The sequence below is a fragment of the Pan troglodytes genome, chromosome 3 (genome assembly GCF_028858775.2).
Source record: "Pan troglodytes isolate AG18354 chromosome 3, NHGRI_mPanTro3-v2.0_pri, whole genome shotgun sequence".
Classification (NCBI taxonomy): domain Eukaryota; kingdom Metazoa; phylum Chordata; class Mammalia; order Primates; family Hominidae; genus Pan; species Pan troglodytes.
This window is the reverse complement of record NC_072401.2, coordinates 24,377,117-24,394,638: the sequence shown is the minus strand read 5'-3', so window position 1 is coordinate 24,394,638 and position 17,522 is coordinate 24,377,117. Positions and strand designations below refer to the sequence as shown.

Below are 17,522 nucleotides of genomic sequence, written 5' to 3'. Positions count from 1 at the left end.
TAAACAAAACAAAAACAAGAAAAAACCATAAACCTTTTCTTATGGATGTGAAGAAATAAATATATAGGAGGCTTTTATTTTACTGGCATAATAACATATATCTTTAAAATATCTCCATGTAGGATATACAGACAGTCCTGGACATATAATAATTTAACTTTTGATTTTTTGACTTTATGATGGTGTAAAAGTGGTATACATTCAGTAGAAACCATACTTCAAGTACAGAGTACTCATAGAACCAATCTGTTTTTCACTTTCAGTACAGTATTCAATAAATTACATTTTATTATAAAATAGGCTTTGCATTAGATAATTTTGCCCAACTGTAGGCTAATGTAAGTGTTCTGAACACATTTACAGTAGGCTAGACTAAGCTAGGTTGTAGGTTAGATGTATTAAATGCATTTTTGACTTAGATATTTATGACTTACAATGGATTTATTGGACATAACCCCATTGTCAGTCAAGGCACATCTGTATGTGTAAATGTGTTTTTGTTAGATAGATCATGTATTCAGTAATTATTGTTATGTGCATGGAGGATATATATGAATAACAGAGAGCCACTGCTGTCAATGAGCTCATTGTCTGTGGGGGAAACAGACGCATAAACTAGCGATTATAATGTGCTGGGTGCAGTAGTAGATGAGTACACCAGGCTCTGGAGGAGCCATGAGCAGAAGGACCTAACATGGCCTCAAGCAGGCAGTGAGACTCCCTGGAAGAACTGACAACTGAGCTGATTCTTAAAGAATGAAGAGAGTTAGATAGGGAAAAAGGATTTGGGAAATGACTTCAGGTAGAGGTGGAGCAAAAGCATGATAAAAGGGCATTCTCTTGGAAGTAGGAAGCAGGGAGGGATAAGAGGTCAGACTGGAGGCAGGGCAGGGGCCAGCTCAGAGAAGACCTTCCTGCCATGTTCAAGCGCTTTCTCTAGGTCAATGTTGAGGGGCTGAAATGATAGACACTAAGGTAGGATGTAGCCAGAGTCAAGTTTTAGAAAGATCGCTGGCTTGAACTAGGACATTCATCATGGAATGGAAAGGAAGGAAGAGACTTAAGAATGATTAAGATTGAAGGGGATGAGTATATTTTTGGTTTGGGTGGATTGGGTTACTTCTTTTCAACAGATGCAAAGAACACAGGCAGGCACGCAGCTGAGGTTGGGAGGATGTTAAGGCCCATTTTGTATATTTTGAGTGTTCTGGTCCTGCAAGATGTTGGTGGTGAGTACCCAGCTGTCTCTGAGACTCTGGGGACAATCTGGGCTGGAGACATAGATTCTGTCATGGTGGCGGTTAAAGCCTTGAGAGGCAATGAGATGAGCCAAGGAAGACTGAGAAGAATAAGCAAAGTGGGCTGAAAACAGAATTATAGGCAACACCAGCAGTCAAAGGATGAAACACTGAGAAGCAGCATTCAGAGAGTCAGGCAAACCAGGAAAATGCATCATGACTAAAACCAACCACATTTAAGAGGGTTGGGTAGAAATATGGTCCTAGGAGCCCAACTAACACCAATCTCTTACCACACTTCTTTGGTAACATTATAAGTTTGAAATTTTATGGGAACTGCCTTGACTAGAAGTTTCTTCCTTATTTAAAAAAATTTTTCTCTCTCTCTCTTTCTAGTATTAGGTTTCACTGCAAGTAACTATCTAGTGCTAAACTGATTTTTTCCCCTTTTGTCTGTAGACTAAAATGAAAGTATACAGTTGGACATGAAAAATGATTCTGCTATACCTCCTCACATCTTACCCCTTCCAATGAAAACTAGACTCATAAAACCTTTCCTGTGAGTCCTGGCCTGAGCTTAGGTCAATTCTTCTTTTTAACTGAATCCATTCCATTTTCTCTCATCATCCTCAAAATACGTCTCCTTCACTGGTTTTCACATCCTTTTATGAAATGTTTGTCCTCAATCTCTTTTATTTTGAGCGGCACTTATAAACTAGAGTCTAGCACAGAGCAGATGTATTCATTTAATAGTTTGCTTTGATGGCTCCTTTAAGAGGCTTTATAATCTTTATATTTTACCACTGGGTTTGGAATTTTATGCTCCTTTAATAGGTGTATTACCTTCATCAGATGTTTTCATTTTAAGCTGTTGACTTATAAACACATGGCCTGCGGGGATTGGTGTGCAGACAATTTATCCACTTACAGATTTATTCACCTATTCATTTTTGTATTTAGAGCAGAGAACCCTAGATTGATTGATAATGACAGCTCATTGGTAAAAATGACTCTTTCAATGACCAAAGTAATTGTTTCCTCCAGTCGACAATGGGTCAGTAAAAGATCACTCAAATTGAGAAGATTTTTAGAAAAGTTAATTAAAAACAAAATGCTTTCAGACCCATATTTTGTTCTCTAAGTTTGCATTTTAGAAGAAAATTGTGCTTACACATTTCTTCTGAGGACACTTGAAGGTTTGTCTCCTAAACACTTTAATTGTTACAGTAGTTCATACTTTTCAAAAGATAATGTGTGTTGCTTGAAGCTGACGTATTCTGATCTTATGCACCATGAATCCATCACTCTTCTATAAAAGAAAGGAAAGTGGGGGTAGGAATCCACCTTTCTTCTGTTTGGTGTATGAAGGTGGACAGAGCAGGAGAGTCTTAAATAAAAACTGTGCAGGACCAGTGAGCTATGCCAGGAAATCACATCCTGGCACACTTTGGTGATGCGGGTGAGGGGAGGAATTCAATAAGCAACTATGTGAGGAAGTTGGTCATGCCTAGGCATGGTGCTGTATGGAGGTTTGTGTATGCAGAAAGTAAACTCTGAGATCCTTCTGCCTGGACACCTGTCTAAGAAAAGAAATGGAATGAAAGTTTTTTCGAGATGGTGTCTCACTCTGTCACCCAGGCTGGAGTGCAGTGGCGTGATCTCGGCTCACTGCAACCTCTGCCTCCTGGGTTCAAGTGATTCTCCTGCCTCAGCCTCCTAAGTAGCTGGGACTACAGGCACCACCATGCCCAGCTAATTTTTGTATTTTTAGTAGAGATGGGGTTTCACCATGTTAGCCAGGATGGTCTCGATCTCTTGACCTCGTGATCCACCCGCCTCGGCCTCCTGAAATGCTAGGATTACAGACCTGAGCCACCACGCCTGGCCTAGACACTTGGACATCTACTGTGAACATTAATTGTTCCGTTCCTTCAAAGAGTGCTGACAGTCCCCCCAAAAAAGGGAGTGGGGAATCTCATAGGAAGGGTAAGGCAAAGCATTTGTTTTCATAGAGAGGGTTGCCAAGAAGTTGAAGACTGGCCCATTTGGAGTCCTAGTTGATTTTCAGCAACATGCAATGAATTTGATGGCCAAGCCAGTCTCCTGTGACTAGTTATTTTCATCACAGAACCACTGTAAGTGATTCAGCATGGCCTGGTATCATTTCTACCTGTGCCCAGGAGAGGCCAGGGCTGAGCCAGCACGGAAATGGAATTGCCCCTGCCTCCTGGGCTCTGAAAAGGCATCTCTCCATAGGAAAGAGTGAGCATGCAGCCCAGCCCAGAAGAAATGTCATGATTTCTCCTTGTACTCTGGAGTGTAGTCCTCTCAAGGAAAATGACATAGCTTCCACTAGAGCAAAAAGAATGAGAATATGAAGAAGGTATTGAGGGTGGAGGGAGAACTAAGGGAAAGGAAGTTGGAAAATGATTTCAAAAGTTAACTTTTGGGGAAATATTTTATCTCAAGAAAAAGAATGAGATTGCCCTCTTCCTTTTCCATCTGAGGAGGTCAAGTTAAAATTTTGTTTCAGTACAAGTGCAGCATTTTTGGAATCTATTTCTAAATATATGCATATCAGGGTACATTCCCTTCCTTCGTATTCTGACAGCTTTTTGATGTTACTTCTTTTTTAGCAATCATTTCATTCTTTCTTTCTTTTTTCTTTTTTTGCATTTTTTGTTGACTGAGTAGTTTCTCCACAGACTTGTGAATTCCTTGTAAGGAGCACCCATATCTTATTCACTGTTTTTTTGGTCTACTAGTATGCTGTCACTGGACAGTAATATTTCTCATATTAGGCACTCAATTGTTGAATGAATGAATAGGTGAATAAATAAATCAGTGATTGAGCACGTGAACAGGTTGTGAAAGGAACAAATAATGGAATTGGATTGTTTTCAAGTGGGTGAGTCAAGCATACAACCACGTTTCTGTTACCTCTGCTGACCTGCATATAATTTAAGGCCCTCAACACAATTCCATACCTGTCTGTCCACCTATTAAATGCCTTCAGTAATACTTTCCTCACACTCAAAACCATGGCGAGACTCAGTTGTTAGAGGTAAGGAGCCCTAATATCATTTCACCAAAAATAAAAAAAATAAAAACAAAACAAGCAACAAAACCCAGTGTACTGAAGGCTCTATTGTTTTTAGAAAAAAATAACCTGGGGTTGTACAGCATCAGAGGAGTTAAAAGCAGCCAACAAAATGAAAAGCAAAAGCTCCTGGGGAAAAGTCAAGAACTAGAAAATGCAATAGTTAGCTGATAAAATGTCTGCTTCAGTTTCGGCCAACTTCCTTGAACCTTGCCCCATTGCAGTGGCCCCCAGTTGAAATGGCAAAGAGGTGTCAGTGATAAATCACCTTGACATGAAACAGCACAAACTTTAGTAAATTGCATGTGGAAGCCAGAGTGGGTACAATAGTGGTGTAGCCCGGGTGAGCCAGCAGGCCTCCAGTGGCGCGGAATATTTATCCCTCCTTAGCCACGGGATGCCTTCTGTTCATTCATAGATGGAAAATGAGTTGGGCGTTTTCATTGAAGCATTCCATTGTCTCTGTCAGGAGTAAACCAAACAAACACACAGAAAGCTAAGATGCCAGCAGAAACCTCCGCCTCAGACCCAGAAAGTTAAAGCCTTATCCCGTACTACTGAAATAAAGCACTGCTCTTACTCTTTTTGTTTCTTACATTATGAAACCAAAGGAAAGTGAACTAACTGAACTAATAAAACCAACTCTCTTAAAACATGATGGAGTTCATCTTAGCTATTGTGTGAATGCATCTATTCCACTGCCATTTCTGGGGGAAAGAAAGGAGGAGAAACGCTTCGATGGTTATAGAAATTCAGACCACACATAGATGTGTACCTGCATATTTTGGCAAGAAAGTGAAGTTGTCTTGGAGATGTTCCTTCCTTGATGTGATGGGATGTTGAGGACTCCTGGTCTTCTGTTGGATACCAAAGCTAAGCAATAGACTTTGCCCCAGCTGGAATCAATTTCTCTTTGAGTGCCAAGCACCCAGTCCATTAGAGGTCTGTGTCTAACATGCCTAACATTTCTGCCTAGCACTCTCTGGAAGGATCTTAGTTGTTTGTGTAGCATTTCCCCTTTAAGACTGCAAATTCCATAAGGTCAAAATCCATCTCTGATTATCTGGGCATTTTTTCTCTGCTCTGCTAAGCTTCAAGCATGCATAATATTTTATGAACATTGTGCATATTCAGTAAATGTTTGTGGAATGAATGAACGAATGAATGAATGAATGGTGTTATTCTCTGTCCCTGGGTAATAAGCAAGGCTTGACCATGTAGAACGTGCTCTCCGACACTTGTAGTACCACACCATAATTTTGGGGCCAAGAAGAGGTATTCCGTTTAGGTGAATGCCATGTTTCCTTTTAAACCACAGAATCATTATTATTTTAACTTTTAGGATTGAGCCTTCATTTGAAAACTGAGTCCAAATAATTTCCAACTCCCAACTAATCCACGAAGTATGCACCAGTAAAACCACACTTGCTTTCAATAGGCTCCATGTACCTTTTCCAATACATTCCAGAAGAGCCACACACAAAGTGCGCTTGTCTTGTTAACCCCTCCCCTCCCACCTGCCTGTGGGGTGTGAGCATTTTCAGACAGTTCTATTGTCGCCAGTGAAATGTCAAACAAAATGGTGTTCAGTGTGCCTGGGGGCTTTACATGATGAGCTGCCTGGCACCCTGATGTCTGCTGTGTAGTGCATTTTTAACGTAAGGGCAGCCAAACCGAATCCCATGCCTGGCTCAGGCCGAGAACTGGAGACGCTGAAAGAAACATAGTTTTAAATTACAAGGTGTTTCACCCACATGCATTTCTCTTTGTGGTAGACTTTCTCCGGAGTTGAAGAATCCCTTCACATTCAATTCAATTCTTTTATACTCCCTGTCCCCTGACACACACACACACACACACACACACACACACACACACGCATGCACTTGGTTATCTGAGGACAAGAGTTGAGTTGTTTACTGTTTTCCCAGGGTACAAAGTCTTAAAGAGTTTAATTGTGAATGTAATCTGAAGAATCAAAGTCAGCCCCATTCCTCAGAAGAACGGGGTGAGTGTGGGAGAAAGGAATTGTTCGCTTTGCACTGTGCTCAAAGTGGTGTAGCCCACTCCTTTCCCTTTGAGAAAGGTGGTAGGAGGGGGTGGGGGGTGGCACGGGAGACTCAATTGTCCCTTTTATGGAAGAACCCCCAGTCCTCTGGGTTGTGTCCTCTAGGCTCCTTGCTGTTTACTGGACGGGCAAGCCCAGGCTGGGTCCTGCGGCTGGTATATCCTCAGCAGAGATGGGAGTTCTGGCTGGAACAGGCTCCCCGTGGCTGAACTGGTTTGAAGAATGGGAGGAACCTCCCTGCTACTTCCAAATAGGAACCTGAGTCTGTCCTGGCTTCAGTCATTTCAGTAGCAGGGCAAGCGCTGACACTGTAGGAGATGGAAGATAATGTAAAAGAATTCTAGCAAAATGCTGTATAATTTCCCCTTTTCTGAGTTTAGGGGAGGGTGAGGATTATAGAGCTGGGAGGAAGAAAGTTGAAGTGGAGAGAAGAAAAGACAGGGTTTCTCATAGTCAACTTTAGAATTTCAGGGAAAATGAAGCTTTGAACTGTACAACTATTATGCCTGAATTAAATCACCCAGGGGTAAAAGGCATTTGCTGGCCCTGTCATGGCTACTGCTTCCTTCAATGCATCACCAAGCTGCTGGCCACATAGAGTTTTCTGCAGTCTAGTAGTTAGTTTAGTGGTAATGGATGACAAATTGAAATTTTGACCACAGTATAAACAAACTACCATTATAAGGACTAATATAGATATTAACCTTGGATTCATTTTTTTAAAAAAATTAGATAGATCAAGTTGTAGCAGCCAGAGGCTCTTTTCAGGGAAAAGACCTGGTAGTTTATGGAGCTAGTTCATCACCTGCCATGGCAGAATACAGTCCCACCGGTAGAAGCTTCCCTGTACTTGATCTTAACCCATACTGTTATATTTATGATGTTCCTTTGAACATTTTATGTTTTATCTTTTTAAAATCAATAGATAGTTTCTGACAGCTTGTGATGGGATTTCTTTATGCATACCTCTCTTCTTGCTGAGTTAAAAATCACTGTCTCTAAGATTATTTCATTTACATTTGCTCCTATGTGGACCTCAAGGGTCAAACAGAACAAGTCAGATCTTTTGGATCTTTGCTTTTTCCATAGCCTCTCACTCAACACTGGTGATTCTTGCTTCCCTTGTCCCATTATCTTGTTGAATATGCTGGCTTCTGTTATATCCTCTTAGCAGATCTTTTATTAGCAAGAACCTTACTGCACTGGCTTGATTCTTCCGATTTGACCCAAGTTTCAGGCATTCTTTCTTTGTCCTCCACTTGCTCTCTGTCTGTATGTTCTGCTAAGCTACTTTATCTGTGCATGAAAAAGGGAGAACATTCTGTCAATAACAATATTTTATCTAGGGCTCCAGACCAATTAGTGTAAGGGCCATCACTCAAATCCTATTTTCTATTAGTAAGAGGATGGACTTTTTTTAAGGGCTGAAGCAAGAGGAGAGAATCACCATTCATTTATTGGGAACTTAGAAGAGAGAGTAAGCAAAATCTGAGCTGCCTCTTAAAGGGATTCACCATTCACTCGTTTTTTTTTTTTTTTTTTAAGAACTACTCATTTTATTAGATGAAAAGAGATATTTCAAACTGCACAAGTCCTCCTTGAGGCATAATACCTTCTAAGATGTGTAAAATCATAGGATGGTAGGTTAGTCTGGGACTTGGAGACTTTGTGTTGCCATCTCTATATTTTAGAGATGGGGAAACTGAGGCCCAATGTATTTTAATACATAGATCCAAAGTTGTGCATGTGGTAAGTATGTGAAGCCGAATTTTTAGGGGTCTGAGACTAATTTTTTTTCTAATGCAACTGACCACAGTAGAAACAAACTACCATTATAAGGACTAGTATAAACATTATCCTAAATGTATCTGTTGAGCACTTTTGATATAGCTAGGAGTATGCTTGGTGCTATACAAGTTAAAACAATGTGTATGTAAAGTTGCTGCCCTCAGGAGTTTTACATTATTTTTTTCAAAAATAGGACCTATCCAATTGATGAAATTAGAGAAGGGTGAGGCTTGATTTATAATCAAGTGCTAGAAGGTGCAGTATGGATAGGAGAAGCACTCAATGTTAACCATGTTGGGTCATGGTTTATAAAATAGATGGGTCCTAAAATAAGTCACAGAGAACCAGCAGAATAAACAGAGAGACTAGTAGAGGACAGAGAAGCAGGGTTTGCATGAAATGTATAGGATAGGAATTGCAAATCCTTGACACAGAAGCCGCTTGCTCCTATCTTTATTCATGTTAGACATTTCTGCTTAATTGCAGTACTTTTCCAGAGCCCTGGAATGATCAAATCATTATTACTTTTTATTATTTTTTAAACAATTTCTGATAGTCAGCATGAAATAGTTAGAATAGACAGGGGACCATGAAATCTACTGACTAGCCTCCATGTTGGGTAAAAAGATCTTCCTGACCAGAGCAATGGGTTTATATTTTAATATTAGAAGATAAAAATATGCAAGCCCTAACTTTGGTAGTCATAAGTAATATTTGTCATGATGTCTCATTAAGAGACCCAAAATGTTTATGTATAATTGATTTTGAATTTAAATTATTTTTGACTGGGTGCTGTGGCTCACACCTGTATTCCCAGCAATTTGAGAGGCCGAGGTGACCTCACTTGAGGTCAGGCATTCAAGACCAGCTTGGCAAACATGGTGAAACCCCGTCTCTACTAAAAATGCAAAAATTAGCTGGGCATGACGGCTGGCACCTATAATTCCAGCTACTCAGGGGGCTAAGGCAGGAGAATTGCTTGAACCTGGAGGCTGAGGTTGTAGTGAACAGAGATCATGCCACTGCACTCCAGACTGAGCAATAGAAGGAGACTCCATCCCCCCCAAAAAAAGAAAAAAAAAAGAATTTAAATTATTTTTGTTGTGTCGGACCTCCCCAAATCTAGCACTTATTGCATTGCCTGGTAGTTATTGGGCATGCAGTAAATATTTTTTAGGTGAATGAAACTCACAGAGGGGTTAATTGTAGCCTTGAACAGGTGAAAGGCCAGAGTTTTATAAGCTAAATCCATCCAGCTCATGCCGGCACCAGAGCCATAGCATAGATATCCACAATGTATCTCAATGGACCGACTACATCCTTCTGTAAAATTGGTATCAGCAGGGCCTTCTGTTTCCTGCCATGCACATTTGCTCTAAGTCACAACATTAATTAATAGATAAAATTTATTGTTACAAAAAGAGTGGCGATATTGATTTGCTTGTTTTCATGCATTTGGATATCTTACCAAACCCCATCCTACCAGAAATAATATGGCAGGTTTAATTTTCAAAGAATACATTGGCACTACTAATTTTAGTTATCAATCAATGAGATTGTAAAATACATAAGATCAGGGCTTCACTCATTATTTCAACTGCTCACCCACAAATGAACAACATTGATTAAGTACCTACCCTTACGTGGTCTTTTATCAGGAAAAGATGAAAACACAGAAAAGCCGGGCGTGGTGGCTCACGCCTGTAATCCCAGCACTTTGGGAAGCCGAGGCAGGCAGATCACGAGGTCAGGAGATCAAGACCATCCTGGCTAACACGGTGAAACCCCGTCTCTACTAAAAATACAAAAAATTAGCCGGGCGTGGTGGCGGGCGCCTGTAGTCCCAGCTACTCGGGAAGCTGAGGCAGGAGAATGGCACAGCCTGGGCCACAGAGCAAGACTCCGTCTCAAAAAGAAAGAAAGAAAGAAAGAAAGAAAGAAAGAAAGAAAACACAGAAAAGAGTATGATGTTGTTCCTAATAGCAAGGAGCTGGGAATCTAGGAGGTCAGTGGTGTAATATAACTGCGAAATCTGCCACTTACAGCATGTACACACTTCATGGTAGCTACTCAGTAAGTACCCATTTTATTCTTTGTATCTTCAACATGGGTTTAGCTAATACATTTCGTCTCTACTGCCTGTTCCAATTGCTTCATAATGACTACTTGGAGTTCATTGTCAAAAATTCTGAGGCCATGGGTAGGTTCTGGGGAAAAGGGCAGCAGTCAGTGAGTGATGTCAATCTACAGGCAGAGGAGGGTGAGGTAGCATGTGCGGGGAACAAGAACACAGTCGTTGTACTGAGAAACAGGCTCTTGGGAATAGTCCACAACACCTTCCCCTAGTTCTGACTCAGTAGTTCATTTGTTTTTGTGTGTGTGTTCAGATGTGGAATCCATAAATGTCATGTTTTAAAAATGTTCATGTTAATATAATTAGATCGAAGCACCACTTCCAGCCGGTTAAAGAAATAGTGAGAGAAGACCTTCACAAGTTTAATGATAATGTCTGGATATTTATTTTTTAAATGGTGGTGATGATAACTAACATTTGTATATTACTTTGTAGTTTACAAAGCACTTCCACAAATTGGAAACAACTTAACTGTCTGTGAATGGAGTATTGCCTAAATAAATCAAGGCACTTTCATACAATGGAATAGTAGGCAGCTATTATGTAGAATGATATAGATCTTTATTTACTCACGTGAGATATGAGATGAAACACCCATGATATGTTTTTTTTTAAAAAGCAGGTTTCAGAGCAGTATATCGTGTGCATCTAGCTCTTTAAAAATTATGTTTTCATAAACACACACATGCACATATAAATCTGCATGTGATTATGGCAGAGAAAGAAATCTGGAAATTTATACAGGAAAATGCTAATGGTGGTTCTCATTGTTTGCTAGGATGTAGGGGATTTTACTTTCTCCTTTCTATCTTTCTGCATTTTCTGAAAGCCTTATGATGAATATATTCTTCCATGAAAATAAAAAATAGTCATTTATTTAAAACACCTAAGCACATTATCACATATTAAGATTAATTGATCCTTACATCTATGCCAACGGTAGTTATTATCCATGTTTTACGAATGAAGGGTAAGTTCAAATTAACTGCCAGTACTTTGTTTTACTTGTGCCAGGCAATGTAATTTACTTATTGCCTTATATAGTTGATTTACTTACATAAACTCATTTAATTCCCACAGTAATTCTTTGAAGTATTATCCACATTTTATAGATGAAATAACTGAGGCACAGAGAGGCTAAATAAATTGTTGGAGGTCACACAGCTTATAAACCTATAAATGGCAGAGCCAGGATTTAAAGCCAAGCCACTTGGCTCCAGAGCCCAGATGCTTCACAGTTATGCCATGCTGCCTGATAGAAGGCACAGGGAGGCGGTGGTGGCCTTAGGAGCTGGACTTAGATCTTCTGCTCCAAATACTTTTCCCTTGTCACTACACATTTGCATGTGCCTTTTATTTTATGCTGGTCATGAATTGTCAGGCTATTGTCTCTCCCCCTCAGCATAGCCTCATGGCCTGGTGTAATTTATTTATGGGACTTCATGATAAATTTCTCCTGGAATTCAGTATTTGGAATAAAATCTGTCTATCTGACTATCTATATCTATCACATGTCTATGTCACATTTGCCACGTGCCAGGCATTATTCTAGAGCTGAGCTAAAACAGTGAACAACAAAAAAAGACTCTTGTCCTCATGAGTGTTACATTTTAGCAGAATAGATGGAAAATATACCAAAGATAGAATTTAGAAAACTGATAAATGCTATGAAGAAAAATAGAAAAGAATCAGAAATTGAAAAGAAATGGCTGGGGACTAGGATGGTGTTACTATTGAATAAGGGAGGTCAGGGAAGTCTGCTTTCTTTTGTTGGATAATGAAATTTATTTAATACAACACACTTTAATTTTTGTCTAAACTGCCAAGAAACTCAAAGCTCAATTCAGAACTCAGCTACAAAAAATGGTGAATTCCAGGTATGTTCTAGCATTTACTTCCCTGTTCATTTTAAGTGGATTTGATATGGTGTTGCTATTGATATGATATTCCTATTGCCTTGTTTTATGTGCCTAGCTTTTAATGTAACCAAAAATCCCATTTAAAAAAAAAGAAAATAAATTTTAAACATTAAAAAACCGAATGGAGTCAGTCCAAAGTACAAAAGAAATGAAGACAGGCTATTTTCCTTCAGCTCGAAGGAGTCTCTCCTCCTTTTTAAGTTTTATGGAACTTCCTTGGACCTCCATACTTACTGGGAGCCATGAATGTTGATGGATGTGGTAGGTTTCTCCAGTAATTAAAATTATTGTTATTTATAAGGATTCCTTCAGAAATTATTGCAATATATAATTGCTGTTAATTGATGACAAATACTTGCTATTTATCAATAATACAAAATATTGATATCAGCATCTTCTGTTGCTGTGTGCCCACTCTTAGCAATTAGATCTTGAGAAACAATGCTTTTTGTTTGTGTCAGTGGCTGGAAGGTAATAGAAAACATCTTGATATTGACTGACATCTAAGGTAGCTATGTTAGGTTCAGGCCGCACTGACTGCCGTTGGCATGGTTAGTCATGGAAAGAAAGAGTTGTTTTTAAATACAATTTTGAAGATATCTGTCATGTATGTTAAAAATATTTCTCTTTGGTTATTTTCCTTATATAGGGATGGGACGAAACATTCTCAACACATTTGTGTTGGCTGTGTTCAAAATCAGATTCTCAAGTTTTGGGGAAGTTTTAGAGGTGGTGTGTTTGTGATTACGCTCATAACAAGGCCTTTGCAGGACTGTGGGAGTCAGACAGCCTGAGATTGTAGTGATTGTGGATCTGTCTGTTTCCTCCACTAATTTTAAGGACAGACACTATATGCTGATTAAATTGCTGCCCAACAGTGTATTTTAGAGGGCAAGTGATCAATAAGTATTTGAAAAGGCAGTATGTGAATGTATGTCTCTATGATTGTCTTATAGAAAAGGATATTAAAAAATATTAACACATACCAGATTCCCTAGTATGAAGAGAATCAGTAAATAAATGCAAAGGTCTTACAACAATGCCTGAAACACAGTAATAAGCACTCAATAAAATTTAACCATGATTAACATTTAATATTATATTAGGGGAATACTCTCATGGCATAGCATAGTGCTTGGCACAGAGCTGACTTCAATAAAGATTCATTTAAAGGATGAATCCCTCCCAGAAGAGGTTAGGTGTCCATTCTCTGGACTTTTCTAGCAGCTCCTGCTTAGCTTTACTCCAGTACATAACATTAATATAAATATAACTTGCTTATTCAACTTACTACTCTGCGAGTGTTTCAAAAGCAAGCCTTTTGTCTTTTTCATCTTCACAGTCCTGAGGTGCAGCCTGTAGAATGTGGAAGGCACGCAGTGCATGTGAGGTGAATGGATGGATGCAGATGGATGAATGAGCACATGCCTCCTCTGTGAGGCTCTAGTAGCAGCTCAGATGTCAAATAGTTTGGGTTAATACCAAGTAATAAGAAAAAAATAATTCCCACCTGCCTCTACTTAGCTATAGAACTCTATGATCCATTTGTTCAACGCATGTTTACCGAGTTGTTCAGTTAGCATTTTAAGACCTAAGAAAATAATTGTGAACAAGACATTGTTCTTGTCTTCGTGGAGCTTATGTTGTAAATATCTCCAAGTCTCATTTTATTCACATTTCCTCTTCTCAGAGAGTGCTAGATTTGGTTTTGAAATCACATTGAAACTTACTATCCTGGGCTTTTACACATTTCACCAGTTGTTCTACTACTGAGGAAGGGCCTCCATTCCATATGCTCTTTTATTATGTGGGAGTGTGGTTGGAAACAGAGAGAAAAGGATTTAAGAGTTAAAGTTTTTAAAGTGCTTGATCACTGCTGCCATATAGAGAGAATTCAGTAAGTTGGAAGATATATCAGTTAGGGTTCTCCAGAGAAACAGATTTTCTCTCTCTCTCTCTCTCTCTCTCTCTATATATATATATATATATATATATTATATATATATAATATATATAATATCTACCAATTGAGAGATTCTATATATATCATATATCATATGATATATATCATATATCAGTTGAGAGAGAGAGAGTGTATGTGTGTGTGCACATGCATGCTAAGAAATTAGTTCATGTGGCCAGGTGTGGTGGCTCACGCCTGTAATCCCAGCACTTTGGGCGGCTGAGGCGGGCGGATCACGAGGTCAGGAGATTGAGACCATCCTGGCTAACATGGTGAAACCCCGTCTCTACTAAAAATAAAAAAATTAAAAAAAAAAAACGAAATTAGCCGGGCGTGGTGGTGGGCGCCTGTAGTCCCAGCTACTCGGGAGGCTGAGGCAGGAGAATGGCATGAACCCGGGAAGCGGAGTTTGTAGTGAGCTGAGATCCCACCACTGCACTCCAGCCTGGGTGACAGAGTGAGACTCCGTCTCAAAAAAAAAAAAAAAAAGAAATTAGTTCATGTGATTGTGGAGGCTGGCAAGGCTACAATTGGTAGGGCAGGCTGGAAACTCATTTAAGAGTTGACACTGCAGTCTTGAGTTCAGAATTCACAGTGTGGGCCAGCAAACAGGGAATTCAGGCAGGTTTCATAGCTCATAGGGAATTCTTTCTCAAGGAAACATCAGCTTTCACTCTTAAGGCCTTCAACTGACTGGATGAGGCTCACCCATATTATGGAGGGTCATCTGCTTTACCTAAATCAATTGATTATAAATATTAATCACATCTACACAAAACCCACACAGCAACATCTAAACTAGTGCTTTATTAGACAATTGAGCACCATAGCCGAGCCAAATTGACACACATGATTAAGAATCAGTTGTATTGTCTCACATGATCCTGATGGGATCATCATAAGACCCTAAGATATAGGCATGGTGATTCCTGCTTTATACGTGAAGAAACTGAGACACAGAAAGCCTTGGTACCTTTCCTTAGGCCGTAGAGCTGTGAGCTGAGGTCACTGTCAGAAGCCAGGGGTGTTAAGTCCTACTCTGCAACAAGCTGTCTCTTGGTCTGACCTAGAAAGCCCAATCTAGAACCTGCTCTTGAAAATGCCATCTCTTCATTGGGAATTTTCTAGAACCTGCTCTTGAAAATGCCATCTCTTCACTGGGAATTTTCTAGAACCTGCTCTTGAAAATGCCATCTCTTCACTGGGAATTCTCTGTCTCTCCTTTTCTAAAAATTTTCCCCACTTAAAAAATTCATTTCTCATATTGGATATCTTTTCACACTTATCCTAATGGTCTCTTTGTGGTTCAAGCTTTCCATTTTGCAATTATTCCGTTTGAAATTGGTTATGTTTGGGGACATGCAGTTTCGGAGAAGCTTCCAGGATCACACCTTTATAAAAACAGGTGCTTTTTAGTTTCAGTTACGCAAGGTGACTAAGTTCTAGAGATCTGCTGCACAACAGTGTGCCCAGAGTTAAAAATACTGTATTGTACATATAAGAATAGGTTAAGAAGTAGCTCTCATGTTAAGGGTTCTTTCCACAATAAAAATGAGTGATTTTTTTAAAGCTACCAATATGCATGTTAGTATATATATATATTTCTTGGTGAAATTCATATTGACTTATCACAATTTCTCTAGTCCTTGATGGACACTGTCAATTTCTTGTCCAATTGGAAAGTTATTGACTAATTATAATTTAACATGTGTTTCCTGGATAAATGTATGCTTGTTTATCTCAGTTTATCAACATTTAAGAGCAAATACTTCAAACTCATGATCCATTAGGAAAATCATCAGTTAATTCTCAGAAGTTGATGGTGTGATTATGTCAGGACTCTAGCTCTATATTGTATCTGTCATCTCAAGATCTCAGGTCATAGCCATAAACCATGGGGATGCATATTAGAAGTATTTGTGTTCACATCACTGCCCCCTGAAGATTGGTGACACCTTATGGGGATAGATTCTATTTTGTTTATATTTGTAAATAAGATTAGTGGAAATGTTATTTTGATTATCCAAAGATGACAAAGGTGATCATTTTTCCTGAATGTGCCCAGTGCTATGCTAGGGACAGGTAGGTTGATATCAAAGTAGGGGAGGGGGGAGGAATACTGTTCTGCTAACACCTGCTTCTCCTTCTCCACTTTATTCTAGGCAGCCTGGGTTTCTCTGTTGCATTTCACTATGTCCTGTAGATTTCTCTGTTACTCCAGACTCATTGATTCCATTTTCTCTATTAGGCTGTGGGCTGCCGGGAAACCAGGATCCAGGTCTTACTCAACTATGCTGCTTTAGTGCTTCACTCAGTTTTAAACAGTAAAGATTTAAAAGTTTGGCAGATGTTAGAGCGAGGCAGTTTGGGTGGGGGTTGAGGGGAGGGGAGGGCATGAATTCTGGAACCAGGCTGCCCAGGTTCAAGTGTCACCCTTCCTGCATGTTACATGTGTAACCCTGAGCAAGTTACTTAATTCTCTGCCTCAGTTTCTCCATCTGAAAAAAGAGATAACAATAGTTGACATTTCATAAGATAATAAGTGTAAAGCACTTTAAATAGTAATGGGTATAAAATATAAAATATACGGCCGGCATGGTGGCTCACACCTGTAATCCCAGCACTTTGGGAGGCTGAGGCAGGTGGATCATGAGGTCAGCAGTTCAAGACCAGCATGGCCAATATGGTGAAACCCCATGTCTCCTAAAAATACAAAAATTAGCCGGCATGGTGGCACCTACTTCTTATCCCAGCTACTTGGGAGGCTGAGGCAGGAGAATCGCTTGAACTCGGGAGGTGGAGGTGGCAGTGAACCGAGATTGTGCCATTGTGCTCCAGCCTGGGCAACAGAGCGAGACTCTGTCTCAAAAATATATATACATTAATATATATATTATATTAATAATATATATAGGGTTTATATATATTATATATAATATAATATTATATATATTATATATATATTAATATAATATAATATAATATATATTATATATAGGGTTAATATATAATATATATAGGGTTTATATATTAATATATATAATATATATTATATAGTATATTATATATTATATATTATATATTATAATATATATTATATTATATAATATATTATATATTATATAGTATATTATATATTATATATTATATATTATAATATATATTATATTATATAATATATTATATATTATATAGTATATTATATATTATATATTATATATTATAATATATATTATATTATATAATATATTATATATTATATAGTATATTATATATTATATATTATATATTATAATATATATATATGTATAT

At 38.7% G+C, this 17,522-nt stretch overlaps 1 protein-coding gene across 5 annotated transcripts in view; it reads left to right on the top strand.

The window, feature by feature from the left end:
* Window positions 1–17,522, top strand: part of PPARGC1A (PPARG coactivator 1 alpha) — a 684,626-nt gene that overhangs the window by 549,084 nt on the left and 118,020 nt on the right. Inside the window, exon 1 of one of the 5 annotated variants that reach the window (XM_054683748.2) lies at window positions 6,327–6,346. The exons of the other annotated variants lie outside the window; for them this stretch is intronic. The gene's annotated coding sequence lies outside the window, so the exon portion shown is untranslated. Of the gene's footprint in view, window positions 1–6,326; window positions 6,347–17,522 lie in introns of those variants that run through there. 5 annotated transcript variants of the gene reach the window in all.